We start from the raw sequence: 23,774 nt of genomic DNA, 5'->3' as shown, positions 1-23,774 counted from the left end.
GTTTATTTCAGTATTTAAAAGAATGTATTTTTCCAGATGGTCCCTGAATGCTTTGATTCTGTGAGATCCTCGTGGGAGGGGAGGAGGTCTTGGCGCAGCCTGTTCGACATCTGGACTGATTAAAGGAGTTTTGCCCAGTGCCGCATTGATGATGAGTGGGACATGGTCAGAGGATAATTCGGATACCGATGAGATGGAGATGTGGGTAGGGAGGAAACCCGAATACACGGCAAAATCTATTGCCGAGGGATTTGCCTTGTTGTTAAAGGGATAACAAGTAGCCTCTCCTGTAGCAAGTATGTTATATCTGTTTTTTGCTTGGACTGCTTCCGCTAACAATTTCCCTCTGTTGCAGCTACGAGCGTTTCCCCACATCTGGTTTTTTGCATTCCAGTCCCCCGCAATGATGAACCTCAGTGATTGTGGATTACATAGTTGGTCTATCCCTTTGAGGAGGCGAGGAAAATCGTCGTTTTGCCATTTCACAGATGGTGGGCAATAGATGGAGGCAAGTATGACATTTTGTACGGCAATAGGGCAGATTTGTACCGCTTCTTCATTTCTAGGTACAAGGACCGAATGGGCAAGGTCGCTACGAATTATTGTCGCAGCACCCCCTCTGCTCTGCGACACCGGATTTGGGGCAGTGTAAGCCTTGTATCCAGGGATATCAATGGTCCATGTCCTAATTTCGCTGACGAGCAGGACGTCAACATCACGTCCCCTTAAGAACGCTGAAAGCTCGTCAATTTTGTTATGGATGCCCCCAGCGTTCCAGGAGACAATCTTTAAGCTCTTGAGAGCTTTAGGCATAGGGACAGTCATTGGCGTTTAGGCTGTTATTTAAAATCGAAGCCATTTCGATTGTCTGGATAGAGCAGGATAAGTTGGCTAGAAAGTCATTGTCCGGTGAGGCCTCTGTTATGTCAAACATATTTGTAATTTTAATAAACAGTGTTGACAATTTATTTATTTTTTTCTCGATAGAAGCCACTTTTTCCAGCAGCTTGGACTGGGCAGCCTCGTGGGTGAATGCCAGTTTCTCCAGCAGCTTGTGCCAGTGCAGCTGGGATTTTACACTGGATTGGCGCGAGTTTTTGAGAGTTGCACCAGTCCGTTTTTGGATCAAACTCTCCTGAGGAGTTGGCCATCCCTGCCCTCGTAGCCGTTGGGAGCGCTCCTTTCCCTCTTGCTCCAGTTGGAGCCTCTCCTGAAAGCGAGCCAGATGCGCCTCTGCCGGATTTGGTCGCCTCTGTTGCCTAAATGGGTTGTAGTTGCTGCGCTGTTCCGTTGGATGTTGCCGTTGCTGGTTTAGCCTTCGGTCCGGATTTGTTTGGGCCATCCTTGACCTGTGATTGGGGATTTTTGCAGTTGCCTTGTCGAGTGGTGGCGCGGGTCCTTGTTGGGCCGTTGTTTAATTGGATGGTGGGGGGTAGGAGTCATTTCGTCTTTTTGAATGATAGTCCAGTAGTTGTTGTTGCTCGGCTCGTTTCGGTTCTGGGAGGGACCCACGTCCTTCTTTAGTGCTGACGCTCAGGCGGAGCAACCGGGCGGAGGGTATCCTGGGCCGCTCTTCTCTTCACCTCCTGGAAGACCCTACAACCCTTATAGGCACTTATGTGCCGACCCCCACAGTTGCAGCATCGAGGGGGTACATGTCTGGGCTTTTTGCAGGGTGTGGTGGGGTGCTGCCCTGCACACTTCATGCAGACGAAGGCTCGTCTGCATGAGCCCTTTTTGTGCCCATGTTTTTGGCAACGGTGGCATTGGGCAAATGCAAGGGCATTCGTAGGCGGACGGAAGGGCAAGGACAAGGACATTAGCGGGACCGGGGGCTTACGAAGGGGGACAATGGGAGGGGCCATCGCTGTAGGAGTTTTAATGTTGTTGTTTTTATTGCTGCTGTTTCCATTAATGTGGGCCCCTTCCCTGGCCCCGTTTCCCTTTACCCTATTGGCCTCAGCTCTTGCTTCCACCCGTTCCATGTAGAGCCGTTGGGCATAAAGACTCTTGAAGACAGGAGTCTTTTCTGGCTTGTAATGGAAGGGGGAGGAAACATCCATCAGTGCAGGACCCTGAGGATTATGATTGGGCGTGGTGTGGACCGTAGCTTTAACATTAAAAACCACGGGGCCCATGTCTGCCGAGCTGGACTCGCTGGCTCTAAGCGGAGTTGGTTTTTTAGGGGCTGGTTTACTTGATTGATTCATTGTGGCGAGTTTGGCGGGTCTGGTGGGGGATGAATATTCGGGCTCCTGCTGCAAAATCTGGCTGTATGTGGTTTTGGGGGCATTGGGGGGAGGAGGGTTTGCATCGCTATCTTTAAGTTGTGAGAAAAAGTTTCTCAACAACTCATCAGATAAAATTTTAATAGGCGATTTGTTGTTTTTTGTTATGTTGTTGTTTGGATGGGCCAGCTGGTCCAACTTGGGCGCAACATGTTCAAACTCCCGGTTGGCTCTCTTGATGTCGTTGGTTAGCGTAGTTGGAGAGGAAGACAACAGCCGTTTATTGTTTTTGTTTATGGCTGTGTTTGAACCAACAGGTGGCTCACGATCAGCTGTAGGGCTTGTTGTTTTTTTGGGCAAGGCGGAAGCTAAGGTCTTGGTTGCTTGTATTTCAATGTTCGCGCCAATTTCAGGACCCGTAGTCAGGGAAGAGGAAAGTGGGGTATAGTGTGTGTGCTTGGGTGCATTGCTTCGCGCCAATTTCAGTCCCCATAGGCAAGGGAGAAGAAAGTGGTGCAGTATGTGTGTGTGGCTGTGTTTGTGTGAGTGTATGGGGGTGTGTGCTTATTGGAACTGTTGTCTTATTACTCTTATCTATTGCATTTGGCGGGCTCTTCGTCTTGGAAGAGGGGTCATAGAGGGAAAGTGGATCTGGCTGTGTGTGTGTGTGTGTATTTGCATTTATTTTTGGCGGGCTCTTCTCCTTGGAAGAGGGGTCATAGAGGGAAAGTGGATCTGGCTGTGTGTGTGTGTGTGTATGGGATATTTTATTTGTATTTATTTTTGGCGGGCTCTTCGCTTTTGAAGAGGGGTCAGCGGGGGGAGTCCTTAAATTGGCGTCACACACAATCACGCAGGAATCATCTGATGATTGCAATGAGGATCCTGGGTGACGCCCCGAATAGGGGGAAGAAAGTTCAATTTTCTCAGTGGACTCACCACCATAAGGCCTGCAGATCATGGCCATCTCAAAGGAGTCCAACGAAGTAAATGGCTCGATGTTGTCCAGGTTGAAATTGTCCATCTCCTTTTGTATTTCTGTCCTTGTGTCCTCCATATCTCCTTTTTAAGTCTCCTTTTAATTAATAAGTCACTTCAACTTGTTTTTTTTTTTAATGTGTTTTTTTTTATTTGTTTTCTTTTAAAGGAATTGTATGAATTTTAAAAATAACTTTTACTTGGCGTTTTACACTTTAAACAAATTCAAATTCAAATTTCAAAGATTTGGCGGGCTGGTTTAAGATCAGTCCTCGCTGCTCCAGGGCCCAAATGGTTGTGAGAATGCTGGGAAGAGAAAAGTCTCCCGGAGTATTACCCAGAGGGCAACTTTTGTTCCGGGAGACTTTCCATGAAATTGGCGGGCTTCTGGAGTGAGCACTTTCTCCTGTTGTTGTTTCTGGGGTCGTCGGGTCGCATTCGTCCCATGGTCGTCTTGGCGCTAGGTGGCAACTCCATATGCCAGGCGGGACCAGTTGGCAGCTCTCGTTTCTGGTGCTTTGCCCCAGGTGGCAACTCCGACCACCAGGCCGGGCAGGTTGGCAGCACTCATCGCAGAAATGGGTAAATATAGGAAGAAAATTTAAGAGTTTGTGAGTCTTTGCATTTCAGGGAGACATTTAGGACAACACATTGAGGGACGGCATTGTGGGACAGGGGATTTTGCCGGTTGGCGTGTTCAAGGGCGTCGTCTTTCTGGTGCATCGGGTCGTGTCGTCTTTGAGGGTAAGTTTTGTTATGGTTTCTTCTTCTTATTAGTCTTCCAATTGTCGGTGTTTTTCCTTAAGCTAATCAGGTACGTTTGCAGGTGAATCCAGTGGAGGTCGTCAAGTGGATAAGGGTTATCACAGGTGAGTATCACAGATAGTTGGTAAGTCGGCAGTCAGCGTCGTAATAGGAAATTTTTGGATCAAAAACATGGAATGCAGTATTAAGAAGAAGACGGATGATTATGTAAACATTGAAAACATGTAAACAATGAGGACTTCAAGACAAGATTAAAAGACAGCAATTTGGGACGACATTGAGCAGACAGGTAAGCAGATGATCCTGGAGCAGGTGCCATCCTTTGGAAGTGCAATAGCTTCTCAGGCATCAATTCCCTTCAGGGGGGATATTTGGAGCGTATTAATTTCAATTTTCCATCATTTCAGTTCCTCGGTGTCGGCAGCGTGGGATGGCAATTTCCAGGTAAATATATATATGTGTTTTCCCATGATCCAGGGTCTTATTTCAATTTGCCCTTTATTTCTCCAGGTTTTGCACGTTCGTGAAGGGTCAAAGAAAAGGTAAGTAGGCTAAGTTTTGTTTGGTTTTAGCGGCGTCAGGATTAATTTTATTTTTCCCTTTTCTTTCCAGGAACAATGTCCAGCAAGAATGGGCGCTCGTGGTTAGGATCATTTGGAGCAAGAGAAGCAGGAGGAAGGTCATTATTGGACAGGAGCTTTGAAGGAGGAGATATAATAAGATGAGCACAATGAGCAATAGCACTTTGATGTAGAACCCCTTGTAAGATTTTTGTATCTTCTTTTCTCGTTTCAGGTTGCCGACGCTCTAGGACATGGAAACATCGTCAAGTTTGGTAGTGGATGGCCGAGCGAACTGTGGGTGGCCTGTTCCAGAAATATCCCATTTTGTAGCCAGAGGAGAGAAGGCACAGGTGAGTATGATGTCCTGAGACTGGCAGTCAGACAAATTTGTAATATATATTCCTCAAGCAGGAGCAGTGGCTGTGCGATCTTGTTTCTGTGTCTGACAATTTTGATCGCCCCCTCTATTAAAATGCATCGTTGCCGGGAGATTTGAGGCAGCGTTGGAACACACCCACACACACACACCATACAATCATCGCCGATGCTGGAATATGGGAGGAGTTTCTACGGAGGAGCCAGTGAGTAGTCACGGATTAAGCTGCATCGGTTTGTGTTTTGGAGAGGCAGTCCCGGAGGGGCTAGCGTTAGGTCCCCAGGGAGAAAAATTGTGATCAGTCATGGGGTTCGGAGGAGGATCCTTCGCTGTTTAGCAGGTCGATGACAGGTGGTGGGAAGTATTTTTCCCCTGTTAGGATTATTTCGTCTGGTAGGACAAGTCGCCTGATAGATAGGGGTTGGCCTCGTACCATCCTAGAAGCCCTTTCGCGGGTAATTTCCCCATGTATGTCATTTTGGAGAAACATGCTTGCAATAGCTGAAGAAGGATGCTGGCTGGTTTATCAAGCTTAGTCGTGTGACGAGAAGGATGTTTGGTCGAATATCGGGAGGCGTTGTTTGCGGTGGGAGTGGCGTGTAAAGCTCTCAATGTTTTTAAGTAAGATGCCAACGCACAGTGGTCGGGCTTGTATGGAACCGCAGCCATAAATACTTCTAGGTGTGCTATCGCTATGAAACTTTTACCACTAATCTAGAAAAGTATTATAAATATATTGTAAAAAAATTTACCAGATCGTACCACTATATCCTATAGCTTCCATATAACTGATTGATCGGAAATGCCGTAAATTTGGTGTTTTTTAAGTTAGAGAGTTGGGACTCTCCACAGATGTTATATTTGGTCAAACTATTTAATCTACAAAATTTCATAAGGATCGGGCGACTATATCCTATAGCTGCCATTTAACTGAACCATCGACAGTGGTTGGGCTTGTATGGTGCCGCGCCAAAAATATTTCTAGTGGCGATATCGCAATGAAATTTTTTCCAAAAATCTATAAAAGTATTCTAAGCACACTGTAAAAAAATCGTATCGTATAGCTTCCATACAAACCAATGGCGCGATTTTTCATAAAATTATTTTTTTTCCAATACTAAAATTAAATATTTGACCTTTAAATATAAGCATTAAATTGTAATCTAAGTTTTACGTTACTATTAAGTTGAGGGAAGTCTTACTATTAAAAAAACAAACTAAATATTGATGTTTACTTATATTTGTATAAAGAAAGAGTTATAAGACTTCATCAACATAAAATTCTGTAAGCCCTCTTCGCTGCACCATACATTAAAAGCATATAAACGTGAGAAAACACACTTATAAGAAGAACTTAATAAAGTTTAAAGCAATGGAATAAACAAAAAATAAATCAAAACTATTATATGCAAATCTATTAATAAACACAAACTCAAAAGACGTAGGACAAAGCAACAGAACAACAACCCCACAAGCGAAAATAAATTTTTGTAGTGCAAAACTGACCCTGAAAAAGTTAAGAGGGTGTTAGAATTTTCACGATTGTAAGCACATCTGCAAATTTCTGCAAAAAAAATTTACACATTTATTACCTTAAGGGCCAGACGAACACATTGGTATATAACTTAATTGTGGCATTTTGTGGCATCACAACTAAAACTTTAACTAAACATGAAAAAGACGTTCAAAAAATAGACAAAAAACATGTATTTTTTTAAATTAATATAACAAGAACAGTTTAACATGTACGATTTTTTATAATATCTCAAATTTTAGAAAATACTTTCAACTTCAAAATTCATTACAAATATTTTAAATTTGGATACGTAATAAATGATCTGACCACTTCAAAGTTCGGTTTTGTTATGAAAAATTCGCGATGCGCGCAAACTGCGCTGTGAAAATAAACACCTTCACTCAACTTCAATTCTATTTTTAAGAAGAACGGTTAATTTTCCAGACAAATCTAGTAAGCCACAAAGAAGTTTGGACAATTTAGAAGCGATTTGTTTACTTTTCCTATATTTTTGTTGTTATGACTTTTTTTATTTTTGGCCTATGGGCGCAACCACTGTGCAACGCAGTCTTCAATATCCTCCCCACTGTTTATTTCAGTATTTAAAAGAATGTATTTTTCCAGATGGTCCCTGAATGCTTTGATTCTGTGAGGTCCTCGTGGGAGGGGAGGAGGTCTTGGCGCAGCCTGTTCGACATCTGGACTGATTAAAGGAGTTTTGCCCAGTGCCGCATTGATGATGAGTGGGACATGGTCAGAGGATAATTCGGATACCGATGAGATGGAGATGTGGGTAGGGAGGAAACCCGAATACACGGCAAAATCTATTGCCGAAGGATTTGCCTTTTTGTTAAAGGGATAACAAGTGGCCTCTCCTGTAGCAAGTATGTTATATCTGTTTTTTGCTTGGACTGCTTCCGCTAACAATTTCCCTCTGTTGCAGCTACGAGCGTTTCCCCACATCTGGTTTTTTGCATTCCAGTCCCCCGCAATGATGAACCTGTGATGAACCAGTGTAAGCCTTATATCCAGGGATATTAATGGTCCATGTCCTAATTTCGCTGACGAGCAGGACGTCAACATCATGTCCCCTTAAGAATGCTGAGAGCTCATCAATTTTGTTATGGATGCCCCCAGCGTTCCAGGAGACTATCTTTAAGCTCTTGGGAGCTTTAGGCATAGGGACAGTCATTGGCGTCTAGGCTGTTATTTAAAATCGAAGCCATTTCGATTGTCTGGATAGAGCAGGATAAGTTTGTTAGAAAGTCATTGTCCGGTGAGGCCTCTGTTATGTCAAACATATTTGTAATTTTAATAAACAGTGTTGACAATTTATTTATTTTTTTCTCGATAGAAGCCACTTTTTCCAGCAGCTTGGACTGGGCAGCCTCGTGGGTGAATGCCAGTTTCTCCAGCAGCTTGTGCCAGTGCAGCTGGGATTTTACACTGGATTGGCGCGAGTTTTTGAGAGCTGCGCCAGTCCGTTTTTGGATCAAACTCTCCTGAGGAGTTGGCCATCCCTGCCCTCGAAGCCGTTGGGAGCGCTCCTTTCCCTCTTGCTCCAGTTGGAGCCTCTCCTGAAAGCGAGCCAGATGCGCCTCTGCCGGATTTGGTCGCCTCTGTTGCCTAAATGGGTTGTAGTTGCTGCGCTGTTCCGTTGGATGTTGCCGTTTCTGGTTTAGCCTTCGGTCCGGATTTGTTTGGGCCATCCTTGACCTGTGATGGGGGAATTTTTGCAGTTGCCTTGTCGAGTGGTGGCGCGGGTCCTTGTTGGGCCGTTGTTTAATTGGATGGTGGGGGGTAGGAGTCATTTCGTCATTTTGAAGGATAGTCCAGTAGTTGTTGTTGCTCGGCTCGTTTCGGTTCTGGGAGGGACCCACGTCCTTCTGTAGTGGGCGGTGACTCCGCTGACGCTCAGGCGGAGCAACCGGGCGGAGGGTATCCTGGGCCGCTCTTCTCTTCACCTCCTGGAAGACCCTACAACCCTTATAGGCACTTATGTGCCGACCCCCACAGTTGCAGCATCGAGGGGGTACATGTCTGGGCTTTTTGCAGGCTGTGGTGTGGTGCTGCCCTGCACACTTCATGCAGACGAAGGCTCGTCTGCATGAGCCCTTTTTGTGCCCATGTTTTTGGCAACGGTGGCATTGGGCCAATGCAAGGGCATTCGTAGGCGGACGGAAGGGTAAGGACAAGGACATTAGCGGGACCGGGGGCTTACGAAGGGGGACAATGGGAGGGGCCATCGCTGTAGGAGTTTTAATGTTGTTGTTTTTATTGCTGCTGTTTCCATTAATTTGGGCCCCTTCCCTGGCCCCGTTTCCCTTTACCCTATTGGCCTCAGCTCTTGCTTCCACCCGTTCCATGTAGAGCCGTTGGGCATAAAGACTCTTGAAGACAGGAGTCTTTTCTGGCTTGTAATGGAAGGGGGAGGAAACATCCATCAGTGCAGGACCCTGAGGATGGGCCAGCTGGTCCAACTTGGGCGCAACATGTTCAAACTCCCGGTTGGCTCTCTTGATGTCGTTGGTTAGCGTAGTTGGAGAGGAAGACAACAGCCGTTTATTGTTTTTGTTTATGGCTGTGTTTGAACCAACAGGTGGCTCACGATCAGCTGTAGGGCTTGTTGTTTTTTTGGGCAAGGCGGAAGCTAAGGTCTTGGTTGCTTGTATTTCAATGTTCGCGCCAATTTCAGGACCCGTAGTCAGGGAAGAGGAAAGTGGGGTATAGTGTGTGTGCTTGGGTGCATTGCTTCGCGCCAATTTCAGTCCCCATAGGCAAGGGAGAAGAAAGTGGTGCAGTATGTGTGTGTGGCTGTGTTTGTGTGAGTGTATGGGGGTGTGTGCTTATTGGAACTGTTGTCTTATTACTCTTATCTATTGCATTTGGCGGGCTCTTCGTCTTGGAAGAGGGGTCATAGAGGGAAAGTGGATCTGGCTGTGTGTGTGTGTGTGTATTTGCATTTATTTTTGGCGGGCTCTTCTCCTTGGAAGAGGGGTCATAGAGGGAAAGTGGATCTGGCTGTGTGTGTGTGTGTGTATGGGATATTTTATTTGTATTTATTTTTGGCGGGCTCTTCGCTTTTGAAGAGGGGTCAGCGGGGGGAGTCCTTAAATTGGCGTCACACACAATCACGCAGGAATCATCTGATGATTGCAATGAGGATCCTGGGTGACGCCCCGAATAGGGGGAAGAAAGTTCAATTTTCTCAGTGGACTCACCACCATAAGGCCTGCAGATCATGGCCATCTCAAAGGAGTCCAACGAAGTAAATGGCTCGATGTTGTCCAGGTTGAAATTGTCCATCTCCTTTTGTATTTCTGTCCTTGTGTCCTCCATATCTCCTTTTTAAGTCTCCTTTTAATTAATAAGTCACTTCAACTTGTTTTTTTTTTTAATGTGTTTTTTTTTATTTGTTTTCTTTTAAAGGAATTGTATGAATTTTAAAAATAACTTTTACTTGGCGTTTTACACTTTAAACAAATTCAAATTCAAATTTCAAAGATTTGGCGGGCTGGTTTAAGATCAGTCCTCGCTGCTCCAGGGCCCAAATGGTTGTGAGAATGCTGGGAAGAGAAAAGTCTCCCGGAGTATTACCCAGAGGGCAACTTTTGTTCCGGGAGACTTTCCATGAAATTGGCGGGCTTCTGGAGAGAGCACTTTCTCCTGTTGTTGTTTCTGGGGTCGTCGGGTCGCATTCGTCCCATGGTCGTCTTGGCGCTAGGTGGCAACTCCATATGCCAGGCGGGACCAGTTGGCAGCTCTCGTTTCTGGTGCTTTGCCCCAGGTGGCAACTCCGACCACCAGGCCGGGCAGGTTGGCAGCACTCATCGCAGAAATGGGTAAATATAGGAAGAAAATTTAAGAGTTTGTGAGTTTTTGCATTTCAGGGAGACATTTAGGACAACACATTGAGGGACGGCATTGTGGGACAGGGGATTTTGCCGGTTGGCGTGTTCAAGGGCGTCGTCTTTCTGGTGCATCGGGTCGTGTCGTCTTTGAGGGTAAGTTTTGTTATGGTTTCTTCTTCTTATTAGTCTTCCAATTGTCGGTGTTTTTCCTTAAGCTAATCAGGTACGTTTGCAGGTGAATCCAGTGGAGGTCGTCAAGTGGATAAGGGTTATCACAGGTGAGTATCACAGATAGTTGGTAAGTCAGCAGTCAGCGTCGTAATAGGAAATTTTTGGATCAAAAACATGGAATGCAGTATTAAGAAGAAGACGGATGATTATGTAAACATTGAAAACATGTAAACAATGAGGACTTCAAGACAAGATTAAAAGACAGCAATTTGGGACGACATTGAGCAGACAGGTAAGCAGATGATCCTGGAGCAGGTGCCATCCTTTGGAAGTGCAATAACTTCTCAGGCATCAATTCCCTTCAGGGGGGATATTTGGAGCGTATTAATTTCAATTTTCCATCATTTCAGTTCCTCGGTGTCGGCAGCGTGGGATGGCAATTTCCAGGTAAATATATATATGTGTTTTCCCATGATCCAGGGTCTTATTTCAATTTGCCCTTTATTCCTCCAGGTTTTGCACGTTCGTGAAGGGTCAAAGAAAAGGTAAGTAGGCTAAGTTTGGTTTGGTTTTAGCGGCGTCAGGATTAATTTTATTTTTCTCTTTTCTTTCCAGGAACAATGTCCAGCAAGAATGGGCGCTCGTGGTTAGGATCATTTGGAGCAAGAGAAGCAGGAGGAAGGTCATCATTGGACAGGAGCTTTGAAGGAGGAGATATAATAAGATGAGTTCCAATAGCACTTTGATGTAGAACCCCTTGTAAGATTTTTGTATCTTCTTTTCTCGTTTCAGGTTGCCGACGCTCTAGGACATGGAAACATCGTCAAGTTTGGGAGTGGATGGCCGAGCGAACTGTGGGTGGCCTGTTCCAGAAATATCCCATTTTGTAGCCAGAGGAGAGAAGGCACAGGTAAGTATGATGTCCTGAGACTGGCAGTCAGACAAATTTCTAATAAATATTCCTCAAGCAGGAGCAGTTGCTATGCGATCTTGTTTCTGTGTCTGACAATTTTGATCGCCCCCTTTATTAAAATGCATCGTTGCCGGGAGATTTGAGGCAGCGTTGGAACACACCCACACACCCACACACACACACCATACAATCATCGCCGATGCTGGAATATGGGAGGAGTTTCTACGGAGGAGCCAGTGAGTAGTCACGGATTAAGCTGCATCGGTTTGTGTTTTGGAGAGGCAGTCCCGGAGGGGCTAGCGTTAGGTCCCCAGGGAGAAAAATTGTGATCAGTCATGGGGTTCGGAGGAGGATCCTTCGCTGTTTAGCAGGAAGATGACAGGTGGTGGGAAGTATTTTTCCCCTGTTAGGATTATTTCGTCTGGTAGGACAAGTCGCCTGATAGATAGGGGTTGGCCTCGTACCATCCTAGCAGCCCTTTCGCGGGTAATTTCCCCATGTATGAAAGATCTCCTAGTCCAGTTTATAGCCCTCTCACCTAGGCGGTCAATCCCTTTGCTGGAAAGGTTTGGGTGTACGTATTTGGTCCTGGATACATCACTGTTGGAGCCTTCGTTCTCCTTCTTTATCTCAAGCCTAAGGAGAGTCGGGATAGTGCAGGATTTCGGTGGGACTCGCTTGTTTTGTCCGTTGTCATTGTCATTGTAATGATCCAGGACTTGTTTGGATAGTCTGGGTCTTTGTTTTTTTGTGCTGACGGGGGTAACTGGGTTAAGGCCAAGGTGTTGCGCTGCCGGATTTATATGCATTAATAGGGCGTTAGCGAGTCTAGCACTTTGTGCTCCATAAATCTCCTCAAGTGTTTTAATGTTGAAGGTGCTGGCTAGGACCTTATTAGTCTTATTAGGCTCATATTTATTTTCCTATCCAATGTGACCCCAAGGTATTTGTATTTGTTAGCCTGAGGTATGATCTGTCCATTGAGGAGGAGTTTCGTCTGGTTGGTTTGGGTCATATTTTGTCCAGAAAAGAAGGAGACGTGGGCGCATTTTTTAACATTGAAGGTCATGCGCCATTTGTTTGCCCATTCGGAGATGACGTTGAGGTATGCTTGCAGATGCTTTGCGTGTTCCTTTGGCTGTTTGTGTGACATAAGTACCGCTGTATCGTCTGCAAATGTTTCTAGAAGGAGCTTAGTCGGGGTAAGAGTACAGTTCCTGGAGATAATGGGAACTGCATCTGGGAGTGGCATGTCAGAAGTGTAGATCAAGTATAGGATTGGGCCGAGGATGCTCCCTTGGGGCACTCCAGCACTGATGGAACCAAGACTGGATCTGATTCCACCAGTTCCTTTCACCCTGAAAGTCCTGTTTTGGAGGTAGCTGGTGAGGACTTTGTGTAGTTGTTTAGGGACAATCTTGGAAAGTTTTTGTAAAAGTCCCTCATGCCAAACCCTATCGAAAGCCTGCGAGAAGTCCAAAAAGATGGCCGAACAGTGTTCCTTTTCTTCAAATGCTCTCAGGATGTGTTGCGTGACCCTCAACACTTGCTGTTCCGAACTGTGTTCTGGGCGAAAGCCAAACTGGTGTTCTGGTATGGCTTCCGCAAAGTTCTTACACTTGAAAAGCTTGGAGAGAAGGAGGCGCTCAAACAGCTTTCCAAAGCCGGAGAGGAGACTTATGGGCCTGTAGGAGTCCGGGCAATGATTTGGCTTCCCCGTCTTATGGATCATGGTGATGACAGCTAGTTTCCATTGATGGGGGAAATGGCCGAGTCTTAGAACAGAGTTGTAAATATGCAATAGGTAGAGGACTGCCTTCTTTGGTAGTAATTTGATAAGGGCGTTTTGGATTTGGTCTTCCCCAGGGCTCTTCGCGGTCGCCAGAGCAGCAATCTGTGTTTGGAGCTCCTCCAGCCTGAAGAAAATCGGGGCCGAGGGGGGAGAAGGTGAGTGTGCATAGAAATCATTAAGATCATTTATTATAGCAATTCTTTCCTGTTCCAGAGTGGTCATTTTAGGGGAGAACCTATCCTCCAGGTGTTTGACGAAGGCGTCCGCCTTTTCTTTAGAGGAACGGGTCCATATGTGGTCGGAGGAAGCTGGCGAGTGGACTGTACTGGGATCTTGAGAGTATGGTCAGATTGGGGTTGACTTTTGATGTGCCTGGTAATTTTCCAAATCTTGGCCATGTTGTATCTATCTTCAGGGTCAAGATTGAGGAGCATGCGGTTTACCTGGGCTTGTTTTAGTCTTTTAATTGCTTTTTTAAACTTGTTTCTTACTCTGGAAAACTTTGCTTTATTTTCAGGTGAGGGATCCTCTTTCATTTTGGAGAAACATGCTTGCAATAGCTGAAGAAGGATGCTGGCTGGTTTATCAAGCTTAGTCGTGTGACGAGAAGGATGTTTGGTCGAATATCGGGAGGCGTTCTTTGCGGTGGGAGTGGCGTGTAAAGCAGCGCTCTCAATGTTTTTAAGTAAGATGCCAACGCACAGTGGTCGGGCTTGTATGGAACCGCAGCCATAAATACTTCTAGGTGTGCTATCGCTATGAAACTTTTACCACTAATCTAGAAAAGTATTATAAATATATTGTAAAAAAATTTACCAGATCGTACCACTATATCCTATAGCTTCCATATAACTGATTGATCGGAAATGCCGTAAATTTGGTGTTTTTTAAGTTAGAGAGTTGGGACTCTCCACAGATGTTATATTTGGTCAAACTATTTAATCTACAAAATTTCATAAGGATCGGGCGACTATATCCTATAGCTGCCATTTAACTGAACCATCGACAGTGGTTGGGCTTGTATGGTGCCGCGCCAAAAATATTTCTAGTGGCGATATCGCAATGAAATTTTTTCCAAAAATCTATAAAAGTATTCTAAGCACACTGTAAAAAAATCGTATCGTATAGCTTCCATACAAACCAATGGCGCGATTTTTCATAAAATTATTTTTTTTCCAATACTAAAATTAAATATTTGACCTTTAAATATAAGCATTAAATTGTAATCTAAGTTTTACGTTACTATTAAGTTGAGGGAAGTCTTACTATTAAAAAAACAAACTAAATATTGATGTTTACTTATATTTGTATAAAGAAAGAGTTATAAGACTTCATCAACATAAAATTCTGTAAGCCCTCTTCGCTGCACCATACATTAAAAGCATATAAACGTGAGAAAACACACTTATAAGAAGAACTTAATAAAGTTTAAAGCAATGGAATAAACAAAAAATAAATCAAAACTATTATATGCAAATCTATTAATAAACACAAACTCAAAAGACGTAGGACAAAGCAACAGAACAACAACCCCACAAGCGAAAATAAATTTTTGTAGTGCAAAACTGACCCTGAAAAAGTTAAGAGGGTGTTAGAATTTTCACGATTGTAAGCACATCTGCAAATTTCTGCAAAAAAAATTTACACATTTATTACCTTAAGGGCCAGACGAACACATTGGTATATAACTTAATTGTGGCATTTTGTGGCATCACAACTAAAACTTTAACTAAACATGAAAAATACGTTCAAAAAATAGACAAAAAACATGTATTTTTTTAAATTAATATAACAAGAACAGTTTAACATGTACGATTTTTTATAAAATCTCAAATTTTAGAAAATACTTTCAACTTCAAAATTCATTACAAATATTTTAAATTTGGATACGTAATAAATGATCTGACCACTTCAAAGTTCGGTTTTGTTATGAAAAATTCGCGATGCGCGCAAACTGCGCTGTGAAAATAAACACCTTCACTCAACTTCAATTCTATTTTTAAGAAGAACGGTTCATTTTCCAGACAAATCTAGTAAGCCACAAAGAAGTTTGGACAATTTAGAAGCGATTTGTTTACTTTTCCTATATTTTTGTTGTTATGACTTTTTTTATTTTTGGCCTATGGGCGCAACCACTGTGCAACGCAGTCTTCAATATCCTCCCCACTGTTTATTTCAGTATTTAAAAGAATGTATTTTTCCAGATGGTCCCTGAATGCTTTGATTCTGTGAGGTCCTCGTGGGAGGGGAGGAGGTCTTGGCGCAGCCTGTTCGACATCTGGACTGATTAAAGGAGTTTTGCCCAGTGCCGCATTGATGATGAGTGGGACATGGTCAGAGGATAATTCGGATACCGATGAGATGGAGATGTGGGTAGGGAGGAAACCCGAATACACGGCAAAATCTATTGCCGAAGGATTTGCCTTTTTGTTAAAGGGATAACAAGTGGCCTCTCCTGTAGCAAGTATGTTATATCTGTTTTTTGCTTGGACTGCTTCCGCTAACAATTTCCCTCTGTTGCAGCTACGAGCGTTTCCCCACATCTGGTTTTTTGCATTCCAGTCCCCCGCAATGATGAACCTGTGATGAACCAGTGTAAGCCTTATATCCAGGGATATTAATGGTCCATGTCCTAATTTCGCTGACGAGCAGGACGTCAACATCATGTCCCCTTAAGAATGCTGAGAGCTCATCAATTTTGTTATGGATGCCCCCAGCGTTCCAGGAGACTATCTTTAAGCTCTTGGGAGCTTTAGGCATAGGGACAGTCATTGGCGTCTAGGCTGTTATTTAAAATCGAAGCCATTTCGATTGTCTGGATAGAGCAGGATAAGTTGGCTAGAAAGTCATTGTCCGGTGAGGCCTCTGTTATGTCAAACATATGTGTAATTTTAATAAACAGTGTTGACAATTTATTTATTTTTTTCTCGATAGAAGCCACTTTTTCCAGCAGCTTGGACTGGGCAGCCTCGTGGGTGAATGCCAGTTTCTCCAGCAGCTTGTGCCAGTGCAGCTGGGATTTTACACTGGATTGGCGCGAGTTTTTGAGAGCTGCGCCAGTCCGTTTTTGGATCAAACTCTCCTGAGGAGTTGGCCATCCCTGCCCTCGAAGCCGTTGGGAGCGCTCCTTTCCCTCTTGCTCCAGTTGGAGCCTCTCCTGAAAGCGAGCCAGGTGCGCCTCTGCCGGATTTGGTCGCCTCTGTTGCCTAAATGGGTTGTAGTTGCTGCGCTGTTCCGTTGGATGTTGCCGTTGCTGGTTTAGCCTTCGGTCCGGATTTGTTTGGGCCATCCTTGACCTGTGATTGGGGATTTTTGCAGTTGCCTTGTCGAGTGGTGGCGCGGGTCCTTGTTGGGCCGTTGTTTAATTGGATGGTGGGGGGTAGGAGTCATTTCGTCATTTTGAAGGATAGTACAGTAGTTGTTGTTGCTCGGCTCGTTTCGGTTCTGGGAGGGACCCACGTCCTTCTTTAGTGGGCGGTGACTCCGCTGACGCTCAGGCGGAGCAACCGGGCGGAGGGTATCCTGGGCCGCTCTTCTCTTCACCTCCTGGAAGACCCTACAACCCTTATAGGCACTTATGTGCCGACCCCCACAGTTGCAGCATCGAGGGGGTACATGTCTGGGCTTTTTGCAGGCTGTGGTGGGGTGCTGCCCTGCACACTTCATGCAGACGAAGGCTCGTCTGCATGAGCCCTTTTTGTGCCCATGTTTTTGGCAACGGTGGTATTGGGCCAATGCAAGGGCATTCGTAGGCGGACGGAAGGGCAAGGACAAGGACATTAGCGGGACCGGGGGCTTACGAAGGGGGACAATGGGAGTTTTGGGAGCTGTAGGAGTTTTAATGTTGTTGTTTTTATTGCTGCTGTTTCCATTAATTTGGGCCCCTTCCCTGGCCCCGTTTCCCTTTACCCTATTGGCCTCAGCTCTTGCTTCCACCCGTTCCATGTAGAGCCGTTGGGCATAAAGACTCTTGAAGACAGGAGTCTTTTCTGGCTTGTAATGGAAGGGGGAGGAAACATCCATCAGTGCAGGACCCTGAGGATTATGATTGGGCGTGGTGTGGACATAGCTTTAACATTAAAAACCACGGGGCCCATGTCTGCCGAGCTGGACTCGCTGGCTCTAAGCGGAGTTGGTTTTTTAGGGGCTGGTTTACTTGATTGATTCATTGTGGCGAGTTTGGCGGGTCTGGTGGGGGATGAATATTCGGGCTCCTGCTGCAAAATCTGGCTGTATGTGGTTTTGGGGGCATTGGGGGGAGGGGGGTTTGCATCGCTATCTTTAAGTTGTGAGAAAAAGTTTCTCAACATCTCATCAGATAAAATTTTAATAGGCGATTTGTTGTTTTTTGTTGTGTTGTTGTTTGGATGGGCCAGCTGGTCCAACTTGGGCGCAACATGTTCAAACTCCCGGTTGGCTCTCTTGATGTCGTTGGTTAGCGTAGTTGGAGAGGAAGACAACAGCCGTTTATTGTTTTTGTTTATGGCTGTGTTTGAACCAACAGGTGGCTCACGATCAGCTGTAGGGCTTGTTGTTTTTTTGGGCAAGGCGGAAGCTAAGGTCTTGGTTGCTTGTATTTCAATGTTCGCGCCAATTTCAGGACTCGTAGTCAGGGAAGAGGAAAGTGGGGTATAGTGTGTGTGTGTCTGTGAGTGTGCTTGGGTGCATTGCTTCGCGCTAATTTCAGTCCCCATAGGCAAGGGAGAAGAAAGTGGTGCAGTATGTGTGTGTGGCTGTGTTTGTGTGAGTGTATGGGGGTGTGTGCTTATTGGAACTGTTGTCTTATTACTCTTATCTATTGTATTTGCCGGGCTCTTCGCCTTGGAAGAGGGGTGATAGAGGGAAAGTGGATCTGGCTGTGTGTGTGTGTATTTGCATTTATTTTTGGCGGGCTCTTCTCCTTGGAAGAGGGGTCATAGAGGGAAAGTGGATCTGGCTGTGTGTGTGTGTGTGTATGGGATATTTTATTTGTATTTATTTTTGGCGGGCTCTTCGCTTTTGAAGAGGGGTCAGCGGGGGGAGTCCTTAAATTGGCGTCACACACAATCACGCAGGAATCATCTGATGATTGCAATGAGGATCCTGGGTGACGCCCCGAATAGGGGGAAGAAAGTTCAATTTTCTCAGTGGACTCACCACCATAAGGCCTGCAGATCATGGCCATCTCAAAGGAGTCCAACGAAGTAAATGGCTCGATGTTGTCCAGGTTGAAATTGTCCATCTCCTTTTGTATTTCTGTCTTTGTGTCCTCCATATCTCCTTTTTAAGTCTCCTTTTAATTAATAAGTCACTTCAACGTGTTTTTTTTGTTTTTAATGTGTTTTTTTTTATTTGTTTTCTTTTAAAGGAATTGTATGAATTTTACAAATAACTTTTACTTGGCGTTTTACACTTTAAACAAATTCAAATTTCAAAGATTTGGCGGGCTGGTTTAAGACCAGTCCTCGCTGCTCCAGGGCCCAAATGGTTGTGAGAATGCTGGGAAGAGAAAAGTCTCCCGGAGTATTACCCAGAGGGCAACTTTTGTTCCGGGAGACTTTCCATGAAATTGGCGGGCTTCTGGAGAGAGCACTTTCTCCTGTTGTTGTTTCTGGGGTCTTCGGGTCGCATTCGTCCCATGGTCGTCTTGGCGCTAGGTGGCAACTCCATATGCCAGGCGGGACCAGTTGGCAGCTCTCGTTTCTGGTGCTTTGCCCCAGGTGGCAACTCCGACCACCAGGCCGGGCAGGTTGGCAGCACTCATCGCAGAAATGGGTAAATATAGGAAGAAAATTTAAGAGTTTGTGAGTTTTTGCATTTCAGGGAGACATTTAGGACAACACATTGAGGGACGGCATTGTGGGACAGGGGATTTTGCCGGTTGGCGTGTTCAAGGGCGTCGTTTTTCTGGTGCATTGGGTCGTGTCGTCTCTGAGGGTAAGTTTTGTTATGGTTTCTTCTTCTTATTAGTCTTCCAATTGTCGGTGTTTTTCCTTAAGCTAATCAGGTACGTTTGCAGGTGAATCCAGTGGAGGTCGTCAAGTGGATAAGGGTTATCACAGGTGAGTATCACAGATAGTTGGTAAGTCGGCAGTCAGCGTCGTAATAGGAAATTTTTGGATCAAAAACATGGAATGCAGTATTAAGAAGAAGACGGATGATTATGTAAACATTGAAAACATGTAAACAATGAGGACTTCAAAACAAGATTAAAAGACAGTAATTTGGGACGACAATGAGCAGACAGGTAAGCAGATGATCCCGGAGCAGGTGCCATCCTTTGGAAGTGCAATAGCTTCTCAGGCATCAATTCCCTTCAGGGGGGATATTTGGAGCGTATTAATTTCAATTTTCCATCATTTCAGTTCCTCGGTGTCGGCAGCGTGGGATGGCAATTTCCAGGTAAATATATATATGTGTTTTCCCATGATCCAGGGTCTTATTTCAATTTGCCCTTTATTCCTCCAGGTTTTGCACGTTCGTGAAGGGTCAAAGAAAAGGTAAGTAGGCTAAATTTTGTTTGGTTTTAGCGGCGTCAGGATTAATTTTATTTTTCTCTTTTCTTTCCAGGAACAATGTCCAGCAAGAATGGGCGCTCGTGGTTAGGATCATTTGGAGCAAGAGAAGCAGGAGGAAGGTCATCATTGGACAGGAGCTTTGAAGGAGGAGATATAATAAGATGAGTTCCAATAGCACTTTGATGTAGAACCCCTTGTAAGATTTTTGTATCTTCTTTTCTCGTTTCAGGTTGAACATCGTCAAGTTTGGTAGTGGATGGCCGAGCGAACTGTGGGTGGCCTGTTCCAGAAATATCCCATTTTGTAGCCAGAGGAGAGAAGGCACAGGTAAGTATGATGTCCTGAGACTGGCAGTCAGACAAATTTGTAATAAATATTCCTCAAGCAGGAGCAGTTGCTATGCGATCTTGTTTCTGTGTCTGACAATTTTGATCGCCCCCTCTATTAAAATGCATCGTTGCCGGGAGATTTGAGGCAGCGTTGGAACACACCCACACACACCATACAATCATCGCCGATGCTGGAATATGGGAGGAGTTTCTACGGAGGAGCCAGTGAGTAGTCACGGGTTAAGCTGCATCGGTTTGTGTTTTGGAGAGGCAGGCCCGGAGGGGCTAGCGTTAGGTCCCCAGGGAGAAAAATTGTGATCAGTCATGGGGTTCGGAGGAGGATCCTTCGCTGTTTAGCAGGTCGATGACAGGTGGTGGGAAGTATTTTTCCCCTGTTAGGATTATTTCGTCTGGTAGGACAAGTCGCCTGATAGATAGGGGTTGGCCTCGTACCATCCTAGAAGCCCTTTCGCGGGTAATTTCCCCATGTATAAGAGATCTCCTAGTCCAGTTTATAGCCCTCTCACCTAGGCGGTCAATCCCTTTGCAGGAAAGGTTTGGGTGCACGTATTTGGTCCTGGATACATCACTGTTGGAGCCTTCGTTCTCCTTCTTTATCTCAAGCCTAAGGAGAGTCAGGATAGTGCAGGATTTCGGTGGGACTCGCGTGTTTTGTCCGTTGCCATTGTCATTATAATGATCCAGGACTTGTTTGGATAGTCTGGGTCTTTGTTTTTTTGTGCTGACGGGGGTAACTGGGTTAAGGCCAAGGTGTTGCGCTGCCGGATTTATATGCATTAATAGGGCGTTAGCGAGTCTAGCACTTTGTGCTCCATAAATCTCCTCAAGTGTTTTAATGTTGAAGGTGCTGGCTAGGACCTTATTAGTCTTATTAGGCAATATGAGCCTATTATTTTCCTATCCAATGTGACCCCAAGGTATTTGTATTTGTTAACCTGAGGTATGATCTGTCCATTGAGGAGGAGTTTCGTCTGGTTGGTTTGGGTCATATTTTGTCCAGAAAAGAAGGAGACGTGGGCGCATTTTTTAACATTGAAGGTCATGCGCCATTTGTTTGCCCATTCGGAGATGACGTTGAGGTATGCTTGCAGATGCTTTGCGTGTTCCTTTGACTGTTTGTGTGACATAAGTACCGCTGTATCATCTGCATATGTGGCTAGAAGGAGCTTGGTCGGGGTAAGAGTACAGTTCCTGGAGATAATGGGAACTGCATCTGGGAGTGGCATGTCAGAGGTGTAGATCGAGTATAGGATTGGGCCGAGGATGCTCCCTTGGGGCACTCCAGCACTGATGGAACCAAGCCTGGATCTGATTCCACCAGTTCCTTTCACCTTGAAAGTCCTGTTTTGGAGGTAGCTGGTGAGGACTTTGTGTAGTTGTTTAGGGACAATCTTGGAAAGTTTTTGTAAAAGTCCCTCATGCCAAACCCTATCGAAAGCCTGCGAGAAGTCCAAATAGATGGCCGAGCAGTGTTCCTTTTCTTCAAATGCTCTCAGGATGTGTTGCGTGACCCTCAACACTTGCTGTTCCGAACTGTGTTCTGGGCGAAAGCCAAACTGGTGTTCTGGTATGGCTTCCGCAAAGTTCTTACACTTGAAAAGCTTGGAGAGAAGGAGGCGCTCAAACAGCTTTCCAAAGCCGGAGAGGAGACTTATGGGCCTGTAGGAGTCCGGGCAATGATTTGGCTTCCCCGTCTTATGGATCATGGTGATGACAGCTAGTTTCCATTGATGGGGGAAATGGCCGAGTCTTAGAACAGAGTTGTAAATATGCAATAGGTAGAGGACTGCCTCCTTTGGTAGTAATTTGATAAGGGCGTTTTGGATTTGGTGTTCCCCAGGGCTCTTCGCGGTCGCCAGAGCAGCAATCTGTGTTTGGAGCTCCTCCAGCCTGAAGAAAATCGGAGCCGAGGGGAGAGAAGGTGAGTGTGCATAGGAATCATTAAGATCATTTATTATAGCAATTCTTTCCTGTTCCAGAGTGATCATTTTGGGGGAGAACCTATCCTCCAGGTGTTTGACGAAGGCGTCCGCCTTTTCTTTAGAGGAACGGGTCCATATGTGGTCGGAGGAAGCTGGCGAGTGTCCAGAGGACCTGGACTGTACTGGGATCTTGAGAGGATGGTCAGATTGGGGTTGACTTTTGATGTGCCTGGTAATTTTCCAAATCTTGGCCATGTTGTATCTATCTTCAGGGTCAAGATTGAGGAGCATGCGGTTTACCTGGGCTTGTTTTAGTCTTTTAATTGCTTTTTTAAACTTGTTTCTTACTCTGGAAAACTTTGCTTTATTTTCAGGTGAGGGATCCTCTTTCATTTTGGAGAAACATGCTTGCAATAGCTGAAGAAGGATGCTGGCTGGTTTATCAAGCTTAGTCGTGTGACGAGAAGGATGTTTGGTCGAATATCGGGAGGCGTTGTTTGCGGTGGGAGTGGCGTGTAAAGCAGCGCTCTCAATGTTTTTAAGTAAGATGCCAACGCAGTCTTCAATATCCTCCCCACTGTTTATTTCAGTATTTAAAAGAATGTATTTTTCCAGATGGTCCCTGAATGCTTTGATTCTGTGAGATCCTCGTGGGAGGGGAGGAGGTCTTGGCGCAGCCTGTTCGACATCTGGACTGATTAAAGGAGTTTTGCCCAGTGCCGCATTGATGATGAGTGGGACATGGTCAGAGGATAATTCGGATACCGATGAGATGGAGATGTGGGTAGGGAGGAAACCCGAATACACGGCAAAATCTATTGCCGAGGGATTTGCCTTTTTGTTAAAGGGATAACAAGTAGCCTCTCCTGTAGCAAGTATGTTATATCTGTTTTTTGCTTGGACTGCTTCCGCTAACAATTTCCCTCTGTTGCAGCTACGAGCGTTTCCCCACATCTGGTTTTTTGCATTCCAGTCCCCCGCAATGATGAACCTCAGTGATTGTGGATTACATAGTTGGTCTATCCCTTTGAGGAGGCGAGGAAAATCGTCGTTTTGCCATTTCACAGATGGTGGGCAATAGATGGAGGCAAGTATGACATTTTGTAGGGCAATAGGGCAGATTTGTACCGCTTCTTCATTTCTAGGTACAAGGACCGAATGGGCAAGGTCGCTACGAATTATTGTCGCAGCACCCCCTCTGCTCTGCGACACCGGATTTGGGGCAGTGTAAGCCTTGTATCCAGGGATATCAATGGTCCATGTCCTAATTTCGCTGACGAGCTGGACGTCAACATCACGTCCCCTTAAGAACGCTGAGAGCTCGTCAATTTTGTTATGGATGCCCCCAGCGTTCCAGGAGACAATCTTTAAGCTCTTGAGAGCTTTAGGCATAGGGACAGTCATTGGCGTTTAGGCTGTTATTTAAAATCGAAGCCATTTCGATTGTCTGGATAGAGCAGGATAAGTTGGCTAGAAAGTCATTGTCCGGTGAGGCCTCTGTTATGTCAAACATATTTGTAATTTTAATAAACAGTGTTGACAATTTATTTATTTTTTTCTCGATAGAAGCCACTTTTTCCAGCAGCTTGGACTGGGCAGCCTCGTGGGTGAATGCCAGTTTCTCCAGCAGCTTGTGCCAGTGCAGCTGGGATTTTACACTGGATTGGCGCGAGTTTTTGAGAGCTGCGCCAGTCCGTTTTTGGATCAAACTCTCCTGAGGAGTTGGCCATCCCTGCCCTCGAAGCCGTTGGGAGCGCTCCTTTCCCTCTTGCTCCAGTTGGAGCCTCTCCTGAAAGCGAGCCAGATGCGCCTCTGCCGGATTTGGTCGCCTCTGTTGCCTAAATGGGTTGTA

At 45.3% G+C, this 23,774-nt stretch overlaps 2 long non-coding RNA genes across 4 annotated transcripts; both read left to right on the top strand.

Annotated features, from left to right (window-relative positions):
* Positions 1 to 7,268: 7,268 nt before the first annotated feature.
* On the top strand, positions 7,269 to 7,761 carry LOC123257897. Its single transcript, XR_006507945.1, has 2 exons — positions 7,269 to 7,310; positions 7,370 to 7,761. It is a non-coding gene; the product is annotated as an uncharacterized LOC123257897 (long non-coding RNA).
* An 11,128-nt stretch (positions 7,762 to 18,889) lies between these two features.
* Positions 18,890 to 19,468, top strand: LOC123257863. 3 transcript variants are annotated; one of them, XR_006507924.1, is made up of 3 exons: positions 18,890 to 18,907; positions 19,152 to 19,194; positions 19,273 to 19,468. It is a non-coding gene; the product is annotated as an uncharacterized LOC123257863 (long non-coding RNA). The 3 variants fall into 3 exon arrangements; XR_006507926.1 differs by lacking the exon at positions 18,890 to 18,907 and adding an exon at positions 18,920 to 18,936; XR_006507925.1 differs by lacking the exon at positions 18,890 to 18,907 and adding an exon at positions 19,000 to 19,012.
* The last annotated feature ends 4,306 nt before the right edge of the window (positions 19,469 to 23,774 follow it).

Source organism: Drosophila ananassae (assembly GCF_017639315.1).
Source record: "Drosophila ananassae strain 14024-0371.13 chromosome 4 unlocalized genomic scaffold, ASM1763931v2 tig00000073, whole genome shotgun sequence".
Taxonomy (NCBI): domain Eukaryota; kingdom Metazoa; phylum Arthropoda; class Insecta; order Diptera; family Drosophilidae; genus Drosophila; species Drosophila ananassae.
This window is presented reverse-complemented; position numbering and strand designations above follow the sequence as displayed.